Source organism: Dunckerocampus dactyliophorus, chromosome 2 (genome assembly GCF_027744805.1).
Source record: "Dunckerocampus dactyliophorus isolate RoL2022-P2 chromosome 2, RoL_Ddac_1.1, whole genome shotgun sequence".
NCBI lineage: Eukaryota > Metazoa > Chordata > Actinopteri > Syngnathiformes > Syngnathidae > Dunckerocampus > Dunckerocampus dactyliophorus.
Window position 1 is genome coordinate 2,856,005 of NC_072820.1, and position 21,354 is coordinate 2,877,358.

Below are 21,354 nucleotides of genomic sequence, written 5' to 3' on the forward strand. Positions count from 1 at the left end.
TTTAAAGACGTACAACAGCAGACTTACGGCGAGCTGAGCTGCATCCACAACCCACGATAAAGATAATTAATTTTCCACATAGACAATCAAGGAGATACTATTCTTCGATTCCCACCTGTGATATCACACACTGTATTACGCTACCACGATGTGTTCTTTGAACAAAAAAGATTCTGAAAAGAAAAGTTAGTTCTTTACCACTCCTTACTTGAAAACGTTTAATGTAAAGTTTAAGTAAAAACTCTCTCCACGAGTGCTCTTTACAATTCAAGGCTGATGCTGTTGAGACACATCAAGGCTAAAGAGGGTTTATTCAGAGACATTTCAATACAACACTGCCAAGGTTGTCCATGATAATGAGTGATGCTGCCAAGGAGGTGGTGGCTGCTTCAGGACTATCATGCTGGCCTTGGAGGAAAGCGAATCATGGAACCTGATCATCGTCCTCAATTTGAACGTGTTTCCTTTCAAAGTACATCTTTACATGACTTTCACGTTTATCTCTCGTGGGGCTGCAAAAGTGGCAAGCTCAAGCAGACTTACTCTTAATGGCCATCTGAGGGAATCAATACTGGAGGTCTTTTGCGACGTTTAGCGCGTGTGTTGACAGGCTTCCTAACCCACGTGTGTTTTACAGTTTTGCAGGGTTTACAACACGCAAAAGCCCTTCAGCTCGTCCTCTGCCGGGAACAAGTTGTTTGCGCTCCTGTCTCTTCCAAGTCCTGTTCTCTAAAAGCCCTCTTCTAATTGGTCAACCAGCCTTGGGGCAATGTCCCTGTACTTCATAGTCCCGCTGTGCCTGTGACCACATCAGAGACATCTGTGGCCCAATTCAAATTGAGAATGAAAACAGAGAACAGGGATGGGCAAACGTACAATCTGAGTATTGATTTGATGTCTGAAGAATATGGCACGGATGCAATAGAAAATGAATGTCAGTCTGCTGTATTTATTAGCCAACCTATTGATGAACGACATGGAGAATTCCGTTTGAATGATAATGCGGAACGAATGCAGTTGAACTTTGGGTAGCGTTTAGCGTACCGCCCGGTTAGCGTCTTTTTCTTTTTAAAAATCTACGCCTCGGTTTGCTTGCGTTATCCGGTTAGCGTTCCGTATGGAGTCCAATATCACCGAGCGTCCTTAGCTATTAGCTTGCTAATACATGGAAACAGTCTATGATGTCATCAGCAGCTGATTCTGTAGTTCTTTGCTAACTAACACAGTTCCGCCACAAGTCGCAAAAACGTTAGCCGCAAACACGTTTTATAGTTTTACAATTAAAGTTTTACAACTTTAATTTAAAGTTTGAAATTATTTTAAATGCATGTAAATGACAAATGAAACAAGTAAATTAACATTTAAGGTTACCTTTAGCTAGTGATGCAGAATATATTTTTTTATATACCGATACCGATAGACCAATATGATACTTTTTTTCCTGCCACGAGATCAGGCCGATCCGGTTGCCGTATCACATTTCTAACTCTGAGCCACACTCCAACATGGTACCGCTGGTTGTTTACACTAGGGACCGTCCATAAATCACTATTGCGCTGAAGACAGTTTGTTAAAAATAATGTCATATATTTTAAATCACACCACAAACTGATCTATAACCGTGTCAAATGATTAGTCCTACCCTAAAAGCATTTTGCATGCCCATTTTTTCCAAGTTTATACTTTATGGCTGGACTGTTATTGGATCTTTTATTGGACTCACATTTGCTGATGTACTTCTGTTTGTCTCTGTTTTGTTATTGTCGTTGCAATTGTTGTTGCTGTTGTTGTTGTTGTCTATCTCTGTATTGTCCCCCTCTTGTCCCCGCACTCCTCCCTCTGTTGTCTTTTATCTTCTTTTCTATCCCCTCCTGCTCCAGTCAGGCCACTCAAATTTTGCATAACAACAACACATCAAATAAAGTGAAATAAATCTATATAACACTTTTCCCTGGCAGAGAAAATCTGTTTAGCATGTAAGGGCATTTAGATCAGCAATACTATCTGCCCCAATGTGAATGTGGTTATGAAAATAGCTTTTCAAAGCATTAAAAATAATGCAACCAGAGTACTTTTTTTGTTACACAGCATGACCAACAGTATTGTTTGGCTTTTGTAACAAACCTCTGTGAGGTAGGTTCCTTTTTTTAGTCCTGTCCAGCCATTTCACAAATTAATTTTTGTAACAAAAGCTCATTGTTAAAAAAACAAAAAACGGTGGGTCTCAGATCGGATTGGATTGACAAGACTATAAAAAAATCGGATTCAATCGGAAGCCAAAAAATGTGAATCGGGACATCCCTAAACCAGAGTATATGTGGCCCAGCAAAGTGTACTGTAGTCGGACACGTGTTCCGAGCAGCCGGTGGGACGCCACGGAGGTCTCTGGCAAAGTCTTACCACTTTTCAAATGCCGCAGCGCTGGCGTTTCAGGTGGCTGATAAGTTTTTTTGTGTGCTCCGTAGGTTGTTTTTTTCCCCTTCATCGTGGAGCATTTGGTCCAGCTCGCATGCAAAATGTCTTCCTCGGAAAGTGAATGTTTACATGAGAGCTCTGCGGACGTTATGACAAGCGGGAGATTTGCTTACCCACACAGGACGGGTAATCTCGCCACATTGGAGCGTTTTTTTAAACGACCCGTTATCCGAGCTATTTTTAATATTATTGGATCGATCTGTATGACATCATAATTCCCTCATAGTTGGGAGTTGGACCTTCTGGAACGGATGAATGACACCAAACCAAGGTTCTGCTGTATTTCAGTACCCAGCTACACACACACAAAATAGGTGGACCAGGGTACGGCCCAACACGCACACGCACACGCACATGTGCAACGTCGCCAATTCATACAAGGACTGCATCGCAAACGCTCCTTGTAGGTTCTTATTGATAACACATTTTGGAATAGAAATCAAATGAAATGACTAATCATGTAAACTAACCAACGGCACGCTTACTCGTCACATTTAATTAACGAAGTCCGTCCTCTCGCAGGTGATTAATGACAGCCACCGCCTTGCACAAAAGATGTAATCAGAACCGCTCGAAATGAGACTGGAAATAATCCAAGTCAGGGAAATTGTAGCGAGGTTTCAACACTCGCTGCCCTCAGCTTCTATCTGAGTAGCCACGTCCACCACTCCATGTAGGGCAGGGGTGCCCAAAGTGCGGCCCTGTGGCCACTTTTTAAATGGCCCGCAGGAAAAAAAACACCAACAGCAAAAATGGAAAAAGTTATCAGTAAATTTACAAGAATAAAGTTAAAATATTAAGAGAAAAAGGTTGTAATCGAATGAGAAAAAGGGAAAAATGTCATTTTAGTAGCATATAGTAGAAATGCAAAAGAATAAAGTCGTATTCTAACAATAAAAAAGTCGTATTATAACGAGAATAAACTTGCAATATATAATGTCATTTATAAATCTTGAATGTTGAAAAAAATCATCTGTTTTTTTTTAAGTGAGCCACCAACAAAACAAAATGTAATTTTTGGAAAATCAGGTTGAAATGTTGAAAAATCTTGAAATATACTGAAATATTGACAATAAAACAGTTGAAATATCCTGGGAATACCGTGTTCCCTCGCTACATCGCCGTTCACCTTTTGCGGACTCGCTGTTTGACTGATTGTGCTTTTTTTTTTTTAATGAACATGCATTGTGTTCTGCGTCCTTGTGGTGTACGCTAGCGATCTGTCGGTGCTCTGCTGTATGTGTCTGTTATTGTGTTTACGACTGTCAATCAATCTCCTTCGTGCAGCACTGCCGTGGTTCCCGTTGTATGATCGCGAGCAAACAGCTGATGTGGGTTCATGACTGCAAACGTTTTCTCCCCGACAAAACCCACAATGTCGACGAAACATTCTGCACCCAAAAGGCAGGGGAATCCAGCCATCACACACAAAGTTGCCATTACGGAATATCGTAAATGAGTCTTCGGTGCATGGAGGACGAGGAGGAGGAGTAAAAAGAAGAAATATGTTTTAACAAGGATACAAAAATGCTACAGCCAAATGACGCCAGGACGAGGCATGGTCAGAGGAGTGAAACACGGATGAGTCACTTTGTACTTTTTGTGTCAAACCTCGTAGGTTGATCATTAAAATTGGAACTAAATTTGAACTTTGAGAGTGTTTAAACATGAGAGAAATGTGAGAAAATGTTCATGCCTGCCTGGGAAAAGGGCATCAAGTGTATGGTGAGGGGTTATTTCGGGAACCTATCCTCCGCGATAAATGAGGGAACACTGTAAAGTCAAAATATCACCGGATTCAAGTCATAATATTGCAAAAAGAAAATTGACAACAATTTTTTTAAGAAGGGGAAATGTTTGGAAAGAAGCGTGTTTGGGGGGGGGGTGAGGGCGCTAACCGTACTTCATCCTAATAATAGTCATGTATGCATGTAGATATGCTAACATATAGCGGCGTACAAGGCCAACCGCAGCTACAACCAACGGTTTAGCAAAACACGCATAAAAGTGTGCATATCCATAAACAGGCCCGCCTACTTTGTCATTAACAAAATGTCTAGTCACACTAACAGCACTGCAGTTGTCTGAGCAATAAATTGGCTGCAAATTGCTGCATTCAAGGACCTCACGGTGTGTGTGCTGAATGATGTGTGGACACGCAGGCCTTGGAAGCATGTTTGGCCACAGCAATGAATCCTCCACGTTGCTGTCACTCAGTCACAGCCCTCTTGGAAGACGCCTCCCCTCAAGCACCTCTCATGTGATTTTTGTCAACTTATTTTGTTTGTTTGTTTGTTTTAACTTCTCTGCCAGGCTGCATGAAACTGCTTCAGAATCAGGGACAAGTTCAGGTCTGGTCGGGCTGTTTCCGATTGGTGGCAGTGCAATCGGATGAATTTGTGGCGTGACGAATTTGCACGACTGAAGCGGAGTTCTGACTGGATTTCCAAATCCCTAAGCCTTTATTCCCCTCACTATACCTGTGTAAAGTGAATAAAAGGTGTTCAGACATGATGTTAGAAGAGGTGTTAGTGTGTGTCTGTACTGTATGTATCTGTATCTCTGGAAAAAACCTGGGCTTGGAGGAAAAGTGCACTTTTTTGGGAATTCTGCCCGTCCTGCACAATCCTTATGTAACACATGAACACACGTCTCTCTTTTCTGTGCGTTCTAAAGATATAAAAACAGATATAAAAAGAGGCAGCTCGCTAATGCACGTAATGGGACACACCTATGCCGTCTACAGAGACAGCTATTAAAAACCTCCAAAAAGCTCCAAGAAGGTTTTATGGTTTTATCTCCATGCTGTCAGCACGTAGTAACAGCTACATCCATGATCATTTTGTATTTTGCTCATTTTAAGCATTAGTGGAACTTCCTTCTTGGGTGCAGTGATTTCACAGAGCAACATAGAAAGGAACGCTACACCTCGCGTTAACTTTTCCAAACTCAAAAACCAAAACACAGCAGTAGCAGCTCCGATATGTAGCATTACCTTTCGCTGGTGTCCTACGGCACTGTGTGCGCTGCAGGCGAGTGTGTGGTAAAGTTCGCCGGTGTGGCGTGGCGAGGTGTCACTACACCAGTAACGTAGTTCTTGGGCGTAACAATGCTAATAACAACAATAAAAACAATGTCGCTGTAGCTTGCTTAATATGCACGTCACGTTATATGTCAAAGTGAAAGCTATGCTTTTCGCAAGAAGTTGTTTTTCTAGTTGGGAACTGATATTTTCCTGAAACTCACCTATGTTCTCACTGCTGATTACTAAAGAACGGACAAAGGTACAAAAAACCTTTTTTTTTCTGATGAAAGACGGGAGTCTGATGTTTATTTTGGTAGGTTCCATGTTTATATAACCATGGAACACAATATTCTTTGTGCCTTGAAAGATCAGTCAAAACGGTCGATACTAAAGGGGTTGTCTTTTGAATGAGTTACAAAAATAAAGAAAAAATACGAATAGAAAAAAAAATACATTATTTAACGATGAAAAAGTCCTAATTTCACGAGAATAAGGTCGTAGTATTACGGGAATAAAGTCATAATTATGAGAAGAAAATGTCCAAGGAACTTTAAATGGTTGGAAAAAAAAAAACAGCAAAATGGACAAAAGTGCTGTAATTTTACGAGAATAAAGTCAAATAATAAAGAGAAAATGTAGATGGACAATATGGACATATCTGTGCTCCAGCATAAGCGTGGATGATAGTTGTCCTGTTGGAAAGGCTCAGTGTTAGCCTTCAAACGGTGCCAAGCTTGTCACATCTCGTCTTCTGTTTAACAAAATGATTTCGTACGTCTTTGTGCGTCATGTGTTTTTCGTTCCTTTTGCTGGTGTCAGGTTTGGGCAAAATGTCAGCTTTTTCATACGTCGCACCTGCCAACTCGTAATCAGTGCCGCCAACGCACACGTTCAGACATTTCGTACATCCTCCGTGCGTGGCGAGATCTTACTCCTTCATGGCCACTACGTTCTCAACGAACAAACGGGGAACGCCAAAAATCGCACGGGCAACAAAACCGTACGTCCGGTTGAGACCAAGGCTTTGGAGATTAGGTGAGAAGAACTGTCATCCGTGAGAGACTTGGAGCAGAAGTGCTGATCCTCTGCACCGGAAGGAGCCAGATGAGGTCAGGATGCCTCCTGGGCGGCTCCCTGGGGAGGTGTTCAGGGCACATCCGACCGGGAGGAGGCCTCGGTGAAAACACAGGACACGTTGGGGAGACTATGTCTCTCAACAGGCCTGGGAACGCCACAGGATCCTCCAGGAGGAGTTCGGCAAATCAGCCGGGGAGAGAGAAGTCCGAGCTTCTCGTCTTAGGCTGCTGCCCCCGCCATCTTTGGTTTTCCTAAAATTGATTTGCTTTAGCTTTTTGCTGACGTTCTCCTGGTCACGTGGATGAAAAGCATCCGTGTCCTGATACAAGCATCTCATGGGAATTAGCGTAGACGCAACCCAGCTGGCACCGGAGTCTGCCGGTTTTTGAAAGTTAGGTTAGAATAGTTTTTGTTGTTGTTGTTGCTGTCTTCGATGAGTCAGTCACTCATATGATTTGTTTGGCACAGTTTTTACGGCGTGTGCCCCGTCTGAAACCACCCTCCTATTTGTGACCAGCACTGGAGCGCTCCAAACGTATGCCCACCTCCACCATTATATATGTTTTATTTTTGGAGAAGGCTTCTGTTGCTATCTCCAGCAGGTGATGCTACCTTGGCTCCGAATTGAATAGATTACAGAGCCCAGCACCGGGAGCTGTGTGTGCAGAGGCAGCCTCTGCTATGTGGGCAAAAAGTTCACTTTTGGCCTATTTTCTTTCTTTCCCAATGATATTTGTGGCAGCATTGTTTATATTTGTCTCCTCTTCCGTGGTAGTTCAAAGAAGTACAAGAGGGCCGTGGGTGTGTGTTGAGGGAAGATTTCCTAACTGCTAAGTCGGTGGTGTGTTGCAGGGTGATGTATGAGATCAAAGTTAGCCAGCCGTTTTTTAATTTTATTTTTTGCAGGGTGCATTCGTGTATTCCTGACGTTCTGCAGCCAGTGCAGCGCTGGGACCGTATATGCGGATAAATACTTGAGGGACGATGAGGACCAAAATAGCCCTCGAAGCCAGAAATGCACACGGGACAGGCAGAAAGTCTCCTTTGCAGGTGACCTCTTCCTCTGTGTAGGTGCGGTAATGAGTCCACCTCCGATACAGAGGTGGGAGGTAAAATCGTACTCAAACTTGTCCCCTGGAAGCTCTGATTCGAAGGATTCTGGGATTTGGAAGGCAGGCGTCACACAATGAGGACCGCAGGAGCAGAACCCCCCCCATCCTCCACCTTCCTCCACCCTTTGCTTTTGTCTCTAACATGGTGCTGGGATAGCGGAGCTGCTGTGTTCAGAAAAGCCATGTGTTTCTCGCATAAAATCCACATCTCAGGCTGTGGAGAAGCTTACACTGTAATCCTGCATGACGGATTGAGTCTACCACTGCAGAACTCTTCCTCTTTTTCCCCTTCTCTTTCTTTCCTTCGTCATTCTCCTATAGAAAGTTCCAAGTGTTATAGTGTGTATACGTTGGAAAACATCAAAGTATTGTGTACCCATCCGCACCGTGTACGCACGTTCATGCACATACAGGACGTCTTTGTAAAGTTAGTGCTTACCTTCCCTCCCTCGCTCTCGTTAAACATATTCAGCAGCCTATAGCTATTGAAATTTCTGCAGCTGCAGTCAAAAGACTGAATAAATAGATGTCGGTGGAGGGAATGGAAAATATTGTTTTGGGGTTTTATTTATTTTTTTACAGGCTAAAGAACAGAATGTAAAAGAGAGTTGCCGAATGAATCCCAAAGGAAAGTATCCGACTGCTGGAGAGGTATGGAGATGACCTGGATTTTGTATCCACGCTCCCCCAGCAATGGATTTCGGCACACTAGCAGATACGGTTTATACGCTTGCAGATCACTGCTATTAGGACCCCTCTGTGCCCGAATGACGAGCGTGCTTATCAATCCATTCATCCTTTCCTCCTTCTCGGTGCAGTCATTCCATATTTTGCTCTGTTTCATAATCTCCCCCTCTCTGTCGCTCTCTCTGGGCATTAAGCAGTCAAAGATCTTTCTGTTGCATGCGGCGGTAGCTATCACTCCATCTCTCTCCCCTCCTCACTCGATCACTCTAATCTTCCTTAATCTTCCTGCCCAGAGTGAAGTGAGAATTAGTTTCTCGCTCTCCCTCAATGATCTCTCGCACACCCCCTCCTCCTTCTTCTCCTTGCTTTCCTTCCATCTACCTCCCAGTTCCGTCTCGCTCTCCTCAAGCTCCAAGTCGTTGAAGTCGTGAACAAACTGCCGAGGTCAAGCCTGCTTGTGGCCCACCGGAGACTTTGTTTGGGCTCGTCTCACCTGCAATTGACGGCCGATCAATCCTATCAATCCAGGGTTCACCCTGCTTCTTGCCCGAGGTCAGCTGGGATGAGCGTCAGTGGACCCTGCAGAGCATAAACATATCGATAGTAGACTGATGGATAGGTTTCTCTATGTTTCTGTATTTTACAGCTCTGCAGAGCTCCAGCCGTCCAGCTAAAAGCCCAGAGTGTCAGCTCGACGTCCAGCGCGACTGTCAACTCATTCAATCCCAGCCATTATTTCAAAAGACAACCTCTTCAGTGCCGGCTATTTTAGACCGTTTTTACTGATCTTTCAAGGCCCACAGAGTATATGGTGATATAAACATAGAAACATAGAACCTACCAAAAGAAAGATTAGACTCCCATCTTTCATCAGAAAAAAAAACTTTGTTTCTGCCTGTTTCCGTTCTTTAGTAATCAGCTGTAGAACATTAAGTAAGTTTCAGGGAAATATCAGCTCCCAACTAGAAAAACAGCTTCTTGTGAAACGATACATTTTAAGCATAACTTTCACTTTGACACAAATATTTTTTGCTTTTGTGACAGCTCAAATATCTAAACAACTTTACCAACATAGACAACACAAAAATGGGTGGATTTACATCAATAGAAGGATGTATTTACAAATATAACACCATGAACTATTTCTAATTCTCACATTTGGAACTGAACTATGTGTGTGCATGCGTGTGCACGTGTGTGCGCGGGTGCATGTGTGAAAATTTCCTCACGGGATTCTAAAAATGTCTTTGATATTGAATAAGTTCAGGTGTCAGGCAGAGAAGTTTACCAGTGTACATCCGCACCAGGTGACATCCGTTACACTTGGTCTCGGTGCTTCACTGTCGAAGAGTATTGAACGAGTCGTTCAAAACGAGCATTTTACTTGGGGATGTAACGGTACAGAAAATTCATCTTTCGGTTTGGTCCCATATTTTAATGCAAAGGCATCAAACTCGTCTTCACCGTGGGCCCCACCGCAGGTGTGGTTGCCGTCCGAGGGCCGCCTGTAACTGTGAAACCATACAAATGATATTACGACACATTTGATTACTAGGATTTTCATTGTGTGTTGTTTTACCGACAAATTTATATTGAAATTGATTGAAAGTCAAGGTGGTAATCAGAAATTAGTCGTCCTCATTTACCGCGATTAACTGGTTCCAGAACCAACCGCGAAAAGTGAATTTCCATGAAGTATAATTTAATATTAATAAATGGAATATTTTTGAAGTTAAAGCATAGAAAACATGACTTTGTTTATGACTTTCTAAGTATGATTATTACCATTATTAGAGCCCTCCAGACATGAAATAACACCCCTACAGTCACCTTTACACTCCTATTACCCAATATAGCAGACATAATAAGATTCAATAAGCCAGCATGATTAAGATGAGATAGACTGAGGCTGTCATCAATGTAACAGACACCTAGAGAGTACTACAATAATACTCTACCGCAGCTGTTTGTGGTTCAGGAGAGCCTCACGATGCACTTCAGTCACTTTATTAACAAGAAGAGAAGACATGCAGTGAACATTAACACAGGAGCTGCTGTCGGCCGCTCTCTAAACCGCTAACTCGCTGCTCGCACTCAGCTAACAGTCAACTCGAGCCACCAGAGGTCACACACACGTCACTTCCCAGGCCCCGTTTCTTAAAGGCGCACACAACACGTCACAGATACTGTATTACACTTACATTAGATTAGTTTTAGATTGGAATTTTCATTCATTTAGCTATGTTTGTGCTTGAAAATGCTAAATTTATGTACAGTTTGCTTAAATATCCTTTTTTTTTTTTTTACTAATAACTGCTACTAAACTGCTAATACATTTTCATACCTTTTTTTATACTTTTATTGACGTAACCAACATTTGTTTCAACTCAAAAGTACAGTTTTTACATTTATTGTATCTGGCGCAGCTACAAAGTACAGTAATCCTTCACTGATCAGCGTTACCACAAAAACACCCGTCCAGTTGTCATTTATTATTATTATGCATTATTCTGCATGTAAAACTGTAATTATTCTCTATAACATGTATTTTTTGTTACTATTTAAGAAAGGATCAATTGGATTTATGTCATTTCCAATGGGAAAAATTGCCTCGGCTGTTCTAAATTTTGGTTTTTGTCTGCCCTTTGAGAACAAATTAATAACGAGAACCCAGGTACCAGTGAGTCTCATTAAAAAGTAACTTATTTTATCTCTGGAATATGTAAAGGGCTAACAAAAAAAAAAAAACAACAATTTGCGGGCGGAAAACGACCCCGGACCGCCCTTTCGGATACCCCTGCTGCACAACATTGAGGGGAATGAATAACCTACAAAGTTAAAGGTCAACCAATGTGAAAATCGTGTGCTTCACATCAAAAGCAGCAACATCCCCTTTTTAAAGCAGAGTTTGGTGCGTGTCAAAGCTGCGCGAGCAAGGTGGAAACACGATGCTCAGCGCACACCTGAAGTTATTTTCAACTTCAATCCTTCATTGCAACACACCGGTTAAGAGCACAGAAAAGAGCTGAAGCGAAGCATTGCAGTAAAATGCGGCGCATTAAAAAGCCCAAGCACAGTCATGTTGGTTTTGAAAAACCCAACCAACGCTCTCTTTTGACGTTATAACAAAAAATAGACATACAAATCGTCTGGTACCACACAGAAAGAAAGGATGCGACATCTGATCTGCTTAAATAAAGGTGGTTTATGGCGGTGTAGCTTGACTTTGACTAACTCAAAGTTTTAAAGGAAAGCTGCACTCTTTTTGGGGGGGATTTGGACCATCATCCACAACCCATATGTGAGACAAAACACACGTCTTTGCCTTTTCTGTGTGTTCCAGGTAGCTGCCTCCTGCTGGCAGTTTTTCAACTCTTTCACCTTTCAGCCCTCTAAAAAAAAACAAAAACACCAAGGACGCTCCATTTAGATGCCGTGACGTGCAGATACAACAAGGGTGGGCAAACCTTTTGACTCACGGGCCGCATTGGGTTAAAAAATTAGGTGGAGGGGCCGTCTAAATATAGGTGGCAACACCATGTGACTTAAAACTGTTCCTTCCAAATGCCCGCAAGGCATGCTGGGTAGTCCAGCGGCAACAACAACATGGGCTATGAGAAATAACACATAGAATATCAAGAGTATGTTAACTCCTCCTTGTTTGCTTCTCTGACGACCTCCTCAATGTATTTTGCAATTAAGAAAAAAATGCAACAAACGCGGCAAAAGAAGAGAAAGAGCTCCAGAGGCTACCCAGCATGCCTTGCGGCAAGAACATATGGGTGTTTTTTTTGTGTATTGCGTGTAGAAATGTGTTGCTATGCCCACATGGTGCGGTCGGCAGGTTACTTTGTGCGTCGTGTCGTGTTGGATGACTTTTTTGCACAAGCTTCAGGTTGCATCTGACTAATTTGGCGACTCAAGCGTGCCACAGTAGCACTGCGAGTCACGTTGGCAGCTACACTTTCCATGTTAAAGGTTTAAAAAAGGAACTTAGAAATGCCCGGTGGGCCGGACTAAGACGATTGGCTGGAAAGATGTGACCACGGGCCGCAGTTTGCCCACCCTGATACGCACCAAGCTACAGCGACATCGTTATTGTAGGAACTACAACTTTTCTAGTAGTCGTGTCTCCCTCCCTTCTTGCCAGCTGAGCTTCTAAAACCTGTAGCTCATCCTCCATATATTCAGGCTAGAAAAGATAAGGTTCTGGATCCTCGTTTGCCCCGAAGTAGTCATCGCTGGCGGCGGCGGCTGCCATAGCAAACACAAAAACGCTCTTGTTGCTGTTGTTGTGAACAGAAGTAGCGTTAGTGTCTATGCGCTCTGTTAAATCACTGCGCCCAGGACAGAAATAAAAATACTCTAAGAATAACATGTGGTCTGCTACTACATGGTTACAGCAGGTATATAAAACATTGTTGGAGTTTTGTTTTTTTTAGAGGGCTTTATAGGCGAAATAGATGGATCCATCCATCCATTTTCTTCCGCTTAACCGAATCCGGGTGCCGGGGAGCAGTCTCAGTCTAGTTCAGACGTCCCGGTCTCCAGCCTCCTCTTCCAGTTCCACCGGGAGGACACCAAGGTGTTCCCAGGCCAGCTGTGAGGCATAATCCCTCCAGCGTGTCCTAGGTCTGCCCCGGGGCCTTCTCCCGGCTGGGCATGCCCGGGAACACCTCACCAGGGAGGCGTCCGGGAGGCATCCGGACTAGATGCCCGAGCCACCTCAGATGGCTCCTCTCCACGTGAAGGAGCAGCGGCTCTACTCTGGGGTGAATCCCGTTATGTGCATTATTGCTGGGTTTCAACCACGTGACTCGCTCCACTTGTGTGAGTGCGCATGAAGGCCTAAACAGTTGAAAACAAAACGACGGAAAAGCAGTGAAAGCTTATCTTCAGGGTCAGTCATAATGAAAATAATGCTTCTGATGTCTAAGTACACCAAATCTGTTTGCACATGCTTGTATGTGTCCTTCATTGTTCCGCTGCACTGTTCTTCTCTGGAGTTCAGGAGAACCAGGGTGGAGAGGGGCCAGGGACACCTCGGCTGTTCACCTTTGAGTCATCACAGGGCGGCAGGGACGGTGAGACAGGCCGAGGTGCGTGGAGCCCCCGGCAGATGCAGGCGCGTGTCAACCAATTCTAATACGAGCTGCAGACTTTTTCTTTATATGCTACTTTTTTCTTGCAACAGAGCAGGTTTTGTAGTCTTGGCGGCATATTTATGGTGTTGAATACTTACACACTTAAGCACTTATGCAGTTGGAGCATTTAGATGAATGACCGATCTATAGTTTTCTCATTTCTGCATTTCACATTTTCCAGTTCCAACAATGTTTTAACTGGTATTTTTAATAGAAATTGCGCTTGTTGTTGCCCACTGCGAACTAGAGACAGGGTCCGCAAACACCAAGAAAGGTGGCTTCTCTGCATTTTTGTGTCGTTTGCTGAACTTTCTGCCCTCGTTATGATGGACTCTCTTTGTAACAGCGTTTTCAGGAGTACACATTTCCACATGCGAGAAGGTGCATCTTAATCAGATTTTACATGACATCAAGTTACGAATACGCCCCCCCCCCAGAAAAAGCACAGAAAAGGGAAAGGCTCCTGTTTCACGTGACGATTGTGGCTGATGGACAAACTTTTTGGCTCTGGCAGGTGCGTGCCTGTTTTTTGCTCAGAACTTTGGTTGTGTTACTCCATACGGTGTGATTTCGCCTGAGATTATTTTTCTTCATGAAAAATCATAAAATTCCTATTGGCCAACCAGACATCCAGGCCAAATTTCCCACCCTCACCCAGGACAAAAAAAGAAGTCTACTTCCAAAAACTGTTCCTACTTTTTTGCTTAGATCTCTCAGTCAAATATACATCGCACATCATATCAGCGCATAGTATCAGCATGTGGGACCAAATACGACAGTATAGTAGTCTATCCATACAGCCTGGGGGAAATTTAGCACCCGCACAATGGTGCCTTCAAGGATCGTTGAACAAAGTGGGACGGGTCGCCGCTTGCAACAAACAACATAAACAAGCAAAAGCTATGGGATTTCCCACCGTATATTATTTTTTGAAATGAAATAACGGCCCGTATTTCCAAAATTGATATGCATTTACATAAAATTCGATATCGTTATTTACAAATGGAAATCTGCTCTAAGTGTATTTTTTTTATCATTGCACTTGAAAGCTTGTGCCGTGGGCCCGTTGGTTGAGGCCCCCTGCTGGGGGGAAATTAAAGGGACCCCAGAGGGTTAAAGTAGCACTGCGCTTTACATTTAAGCACACATTGATTGGAATAATGCATTCGCCACCTTTTCCACTTTCCTATTTGAAAAATCCCAGTGGACGGAGAGCAACTAATGAATATTCATCCCAGCATTTGTCATTACCACGATGCCATCTCGGCCTAATCATAACAAATAGGCTGTGCAAGTGAGCCTTGAGGACTAAAGAAAACTAAACTTCAGGAGATAATTTGCATGGAAATATGTTGTACTGTATATGTAACAGAAAGTAAAGGAAAAACAGCTCACAACGTGCATTTCATGACCTCAGCCTCAGTGTGTTTGGTTTAGTGCGATCCAACAGGAAAAAAAAAAAAACAACCTGAATACACTCTCAAAAGGCAGCTTTACACAACGGGCTCGAGTGGACTCTTGTCACAGCTTAATAAAATGTTGTGCAGTATTTCTCAGAATAACTTGTTGCCGTGCATCTGCATGGAATAGTACAAAGAACGGCTGCACAATAGTATCATGTTACCCAAAGCATGAAATGATTCTCTGTTTCATATATTCTGAATCCAAAATGTCCCCTCGGCCTCTACGTTTGATGCCAGCGCTTGCATTCAGCCACAGCCCGCCAGTGTCCCAAAAGTCCCCTTGCACTCATTCTGTTCTTTTTAAGTACACGCTTAATGTGCAGCTAAAGAGAAACCTTGAGCAAAGCCGAGAGACACATAAGAGTGGGAGACGATAAGAGTCAGATAAAAGGAACAATGGGCATTAATGCAGAGCGTGAGCGGGAGTGGATGAAGATTAGCCCGAGTGGGATAAACATACGTATAAAGAAGCTGCGCGCATGATGAAAAGCTACAAAGTTAACAGAAATTGGAGGAAAGGCTGGGGGTGGGGGGTATTGACGTATTGTAATCCCAAAAGCACCACCACCTCTTTCAGCTGGGAAGCTGGGAAGATGAGAGATGAGTCACATGAGCCAAGACTGATAAAGGCTGATTACGTTGTGGATAAATGCTAGTGAGATTGTTGTTGTTCATCAGAAGTGGTTCTATGTTGATGAGGAATACGCTGATGAGATTAGGGGGGGTTCATTCGGTATCAGAGGTCTTGCACAAACTGTCCTCTGCTCTTTCTTTACGGAAATCAACCACGAGCTGGGTGCGCGAGTCATTAGCATGCATGTAAGCGAGCATGAGAAATCACATTAATGGCGAGGAATGCTAATGAAAGTGATTGGCGTAATCACAGCAACAGGAGGTGGGCCGTCTTTCAGGCCTGCGCGCGCATCATCACATCACTTGCTGTTGATGAATCCAGCAGAAAGTGCGGCAAACAGCAAAAGCCAGCAAACAGAGTAAGGCGGGGGGGCGCAAGGAGGGGTGGCATGTGAGGCAGGGCAGGGGCGGGGGGGACTACTGGAGCTTCTTCAAGGTTGGCAGGTCTGTTCGTGTCTGTATTCACGCTTGGGCGATGCTGGTGCCAGCAACCTATACAGTGGTTTGTACAGAAAAATAAATATGAACAGATTCTAAATACAGTCGTCCCTCGTTTATCGAAGTTAACTGGTTCCAAACCCGACCATGATTAGTGAGTTTCCACAAAGTAGAATTCCATATTAATAACTGGAATACTTTTGCAGTTAGAGCATAGAAAACCTGTTTAGCACCTTTTAAATACATTTTTAACATTATTAGAGCCCTCTAGACATGAAATAACACCCCTATAGTCACCTTTACACTCCTATTATCCAATATCGTAGGTGGGAATCGAGGAATAGTATCTTCTTGATCGTCTACGGGGAAAATTAAGGATACATTATTATTACAGTAGACGCCCCTACAGCGTAAATAATCCGTTCCGAGAACCTTTACGTTATAAGGTTTTTATGTTATACGAAGCGTTAAATACATGTAAATAGCCTAATCCATTCCAAGATCTTCCCAAATTCACCCCTTTGGCCCTTCAAAATATTCAAAGTCCACCAAATATGGTGGGAAAATATAAGAAAACGTTAGCATAAACATAGTAGAGTAACATTCCAATATAAAATAAGGTAATACATAAGATTACTGTAAATGAATCAAACTGAAAAACAAAAACAATCAACTAGTTTAAGGGCGACTACGATGAGGAAGGGAGGTTGAAGGGAGAAGCCTGTCTCTCATACAAACTCACGTACGCGCTGTATAAGTCAGCCAATGAGATGAGAGCGGAGGCGGTGTCCCGAAAATCAGCCAATGAGAGCGTGAAGGGACAGAAGGTGTCACCAAGTGTTAGTCTGAACTTGCACCGACTTGAGGCATTAATAAAGGTGATTGAAAAAAGAAAAAAAACTTGCGCCGACTTTACGTTTTACGTTATATGACTTCCGTAATACGATGCAAAAACTTTACATAAATTGTTTACGTTCAGTGGAATTTACGTAAAAGGAGGTTTACGTTATGCGAGGTACTACTGTCTTGATCTTTTAATAAACTATATTACTGCATTCCTTCCTTATTTATACATTGAATATTTTCATAGTTAGAGCATAGAAAACCTGTTTAAATTTCTAAATATGTTTTTTAACATTATTAGAGCGCTCTAGACATGAAATAACACCCCTATAGTCACCTTTACACTCCTATTACCCAATATAGTAGACATAAAAAGACTTGCGTGTTGCTGTAAATGTGCTCCGGTGCTTGGGGAGCTGAGTGGGAGGGCGGACGTCAAAGTGACGTCAGGAATCCGGGGTTGAGTTTTAGCTTGGTGTGGGATTATTGTGCCTGCTGTTTTACAGCAACATTACTGACACCTAGTGACCAGTGTAGAATACTACATATCGTCACAACCTCCTTGAATGAGTCTTCTGAATGCCTTATATTTGTATTTTACTTTATTTAGACATTTTTGCGCTTAAAAATGCTTAATTTAAGCTAAAAAAATACGTACAGTTTGCTTACATATGCATTTTGTGACTAATAATAGGCCATGTTCAACCACAAAGCGGCAAGGGATTACTGTAGTATCTCAAAGTGGGGCAGGGCGTTAAAAAAAAACTCTGTCCTCCAGAGGGGGATCATGACAGCGAACCACTGAAGTAAGAGCAACAACCCTGATTTGATTGCGAAATGCATGTCATTGCAGCGCAACAACTTTTCCCTTCCGTCTTAGTACAGGTGGTCCTCGTTTTACTTTAACGAAAATTGTCATTTTGGTCCGTAAATACAAAACTCGCTCGGGAACTAGTCACATCGCATGCCTGAGGAAGAATACGCCGTGTGTGCCTCGTAATGGGCGGATGAATACAGCGTATGCCTGTGAAGCTAAAGTGAAGAAGAACAACATGGCTTATTGGTAGGGTTGTCCGATAATATTGACCAGCCGTTACTAGCATAAAAACGTCATATCGGTCAATATTGGTATGTGTTTTTTCTCTATAGTGACAAAAAAAATGAGCTGATGTTTTGCTTAACCGTGTTGGGGGCGGCGAGACGAGGTGGGTTGTCAAAACGCCGCTAATGGTGAGCGGGGTAGCTCAGAGACATATATATGTAGACGCCGCAACGAGCGCTGAGCCGTACATCAACGTTGGATGCGGAGAAGATGCCTCATTCCCAAGCTGCAAACCAAATCCCAGGGAACAGCATTTCACAGGTAAGACTTAACAATTACCTTTGGTAGCATTTGGCCCGTAGGCTGCATGTGTTTGGCCATTATAGCATCGTTTTGAGAGCATAATTTGCCGACATCGTGGAAAACACGATTCCTGTGCACATGCATATTTCTACGGGGTAGCGGGAATGTAAAAAAAAACACGGAAACAGCGGCAGGCGGACACGGTAGTTTGCTTACGCGAGGTGTTGTTTACAGCCACGTTGACAAGCTAATTGCTGACGCCGTAGTTTCACAACGGATACGTGTTAATTCCACGACAGGAGATATGTGATGTTACACAAATCGGTATCGTTGGTTGATATCGGAATCAGAAATTGAGAGTTGCACAATATTGGATATCGGCACAAAAGTCAATATCGGACATGCCTGCTTATGAGTTAACCTCTTACACGTCATTGTATCATCCAAGTGGTTGTGCGCCAAAGAAAAGGAAAGCCATGGAAGTGAAAATGAACATCATGACCACCAGTATTGGCTGCTCTTACGTTCATAACCGTTCAACTGTCGCTGCCATCGTTAATAAAGATTGAATGCTAATGACTAGCGTTCATTAGCATGGCGGGGTCATGGATTCCCTGCGCTGTTACACGGAGATGTGGGAGGTTATCCATAGCTTTATCCCGAAGGATAAGTACACTAAGTTTGGCTATTTATTTAAATGCATGAAAAACTGTTTTGTGCGACTATGGAGCGCTTCTATAAAGTACACTGGCAGCTGTAACGCTCAGAGTGGCAACACTACGCGTTTGGCACCCGCCTCCACTCGGGCTCGGCTACAGCTACAGCAGAAAAAAACGGGTGAGCAAAGTATCACAACTTTGTTTTTTCTCCATTTCCCTCAAGCATTATTAAGAATAACAGCAGACTGAGAGTCTCATGAACAAGCTGCCACCAGTTTGGAACAGGTGCTTTGTGGGGAATTGTTCATTTATTCCTTTGAAGGTTTGTATTTTTTTAAATGCTAAGAAAGTAGGAATGAAAACAGCCGAGCCTGCTTTGGTCGACATCAACATACGCTTTTGTCGACACAAAATTCGAGAGCCAAGGGAGTGATTCCTATGAAAGATGGATCCGTTTATGGCGACAGGTGTTGTGGTATGGTTAACTTCATCAGTCAGCATAAGCTACATAACTACTGTACTGCACCCAGTGGCTTCCTGTTCAGTGCAAAGTAAGCTTCAAAATGAAAGCATGCGAGTATTAGCTAACAAAATGCTGGGTTTTTTTTTTAGATTGTTAGCTACTGGAAGGAAGATTTGCGGATGTTTATTTATTTAATTTATTTGATTTTATTGTCATTGTAGTCAAAGCATAGCACAACATTACCGCAGCAGCTCCGTTAAGCCTAGATGGCAACCAGATGTCTTTTTGGCCGAGCAATTTGTGGCGTTCCCCAAATCGCTTGTTTTTTGGGGGGGGGTTTACGCACTCGTGGGGAACATAGTTGTGGTGACCATGAAGAAACAAGATCACTACGCACCCAACGTACACCCTGTAAGTCAAACGTCACGGTGTGTGTTATGGTCTCTAGCTCCAAAACTGCTCATTTTACAGTTAATTTTACCAGCATAGTGTGTGTGCTTTATGGGTTAGTGAACAAAATGTCTGTTAATTAAATGTGAAAATACTTATTTTCTATTGATGCAATAAATCAATGGCCAATTTCGGCCCGTAATTGAGAAATGGATGTAGCCTGGCTAACTTTCCTAATGGGATGGCAGCCACAGCACACGTTGCTGCAAAATCTTCAACAAAGTGTAACGCTTCACCGACGCAATTCCAACTGCATAGATAAGATATTTTTATGATGAGCTGGGGGCAAGAATTGAAGAAGAAGAACGTGCTTCACCTCTTTTTTTCCACTCAGAACCTGCACGTCATCATCAGGCATTGGAAAACACTCCTTACATTAAAGAGGATGAAAATATGCTCATCCAACCCGAGTCGCACACACACACACACACAACCACACTAGCATGCTAAACTAAGCTAAGCCCGCTAGCTTCCATTCACGCTCCGTAAGAGGACATTCCGCCAACTTTCGCCGGTGTTTATCGCTATTTCAAGATGTTTCGTTCGGGGGGAGGCGGTTTAGTGTTTGTAATGTTTGTGCGGTCCGCCGAGCAAATACTTCCCCACACGCGCGTTCCTTCTCCTCACGATGGCAGCATTTCATTCACATTTTGTCCATTTGCGCGAGATTCCGCATTTAACAGTAAATTCCGTTTTTTACTGGCCAATTCCGCAATACATGCTGTGGTACGCGTGGTACGGTGCGCCTCGGCTCACAGTCATCAGCTTGGCTTGTTTCCGCTTGTCATTTACACCACCGGTGAAAGGTTTTGGGACGTCCCAATGTTCCAATAATTTATTGAAATTCAAGTGGTGCAAGTCCAATGACTAGCTTGAAATGCCACAAAGATAAGTGCTGAAGTGCCAGAGGTGGTCAAAAAGGTAAGTTTACCCAAAACTGAAAAATAATGTGTTTCAGAATGAAAATGATTTCAGGGGCCACCAAATGGGTCAACAATTTAAAGCTGTTCTGCACCCCACGTACTATTTACGTACGTGGGGTGCACGCATGGCCCATGACACACATACAAACTCCGAAAGTGTGACGTTAGAAAAACAATTGACATTTTGCCCAAACCTGTCAACAGCAAAACGGAAGAAAGACACACGTTAGCTGTGCGAAGTGCAGAAGGTTGTCTTGCTACCTGCAAAAAACGTAAGCGGCTGTAGGAAGCACGTGGACCTGCCGTAGGAGCCTGTACGACCGGTTGTGACCTAGGCTTTAGAAAAGAGTAGGAGATAGTAGTAAAATGTAAAAAATCCAGCAAAAGTCACCAGTAAATGTGCAGACGACGGTTAGTTTCAGTTTGTCAAGAAAGGTGGAAAAGCCAGTACGATGCCCGTCGGCTGGCAGGGTCTACTGCATTAGCTTTACATGCATTATGGATGCATGGTATCAGCTTCATATAGGCCGGCGGTGGCTCAGGAGGTACAGCAGCAAAACCATCCAGAAACCAAAAGGGTGGCGGTTCGATCCTCGCTCCCTCCATCCCAATCGCTG

General features: G+C 43.2%; 1 protein-coding gene across 9 annotated transcripts in view; it reads right to left on the reverse strand.

The window, feature by feature from the left end:
* The window catches only part of LOC129171762 (cadherin-1), a 303,014-nt gene that overhangs the window by 213,635 nt on the left and 68,025 nt on the right, over window positions 1-21,354 (reverse strand). For 6 of the 9 annotated variants that reach the window (XR_008566831.1, XM_054760803.1, XM_054760749.1 and 3 more), the window contains one exon: window positions 8,870-8,955. The exons of the other annotated variants lie outside the window; for them this stretch is intronic. The gene's annotated coding sequence lies outside the window, so the exon portion shown is untranslated. The remainder of the gene's footprint in view (window positions 1-8,869; window positions 8,956-21,354) is intronic. 9 annotated transcript variants of the gene reach the window in all.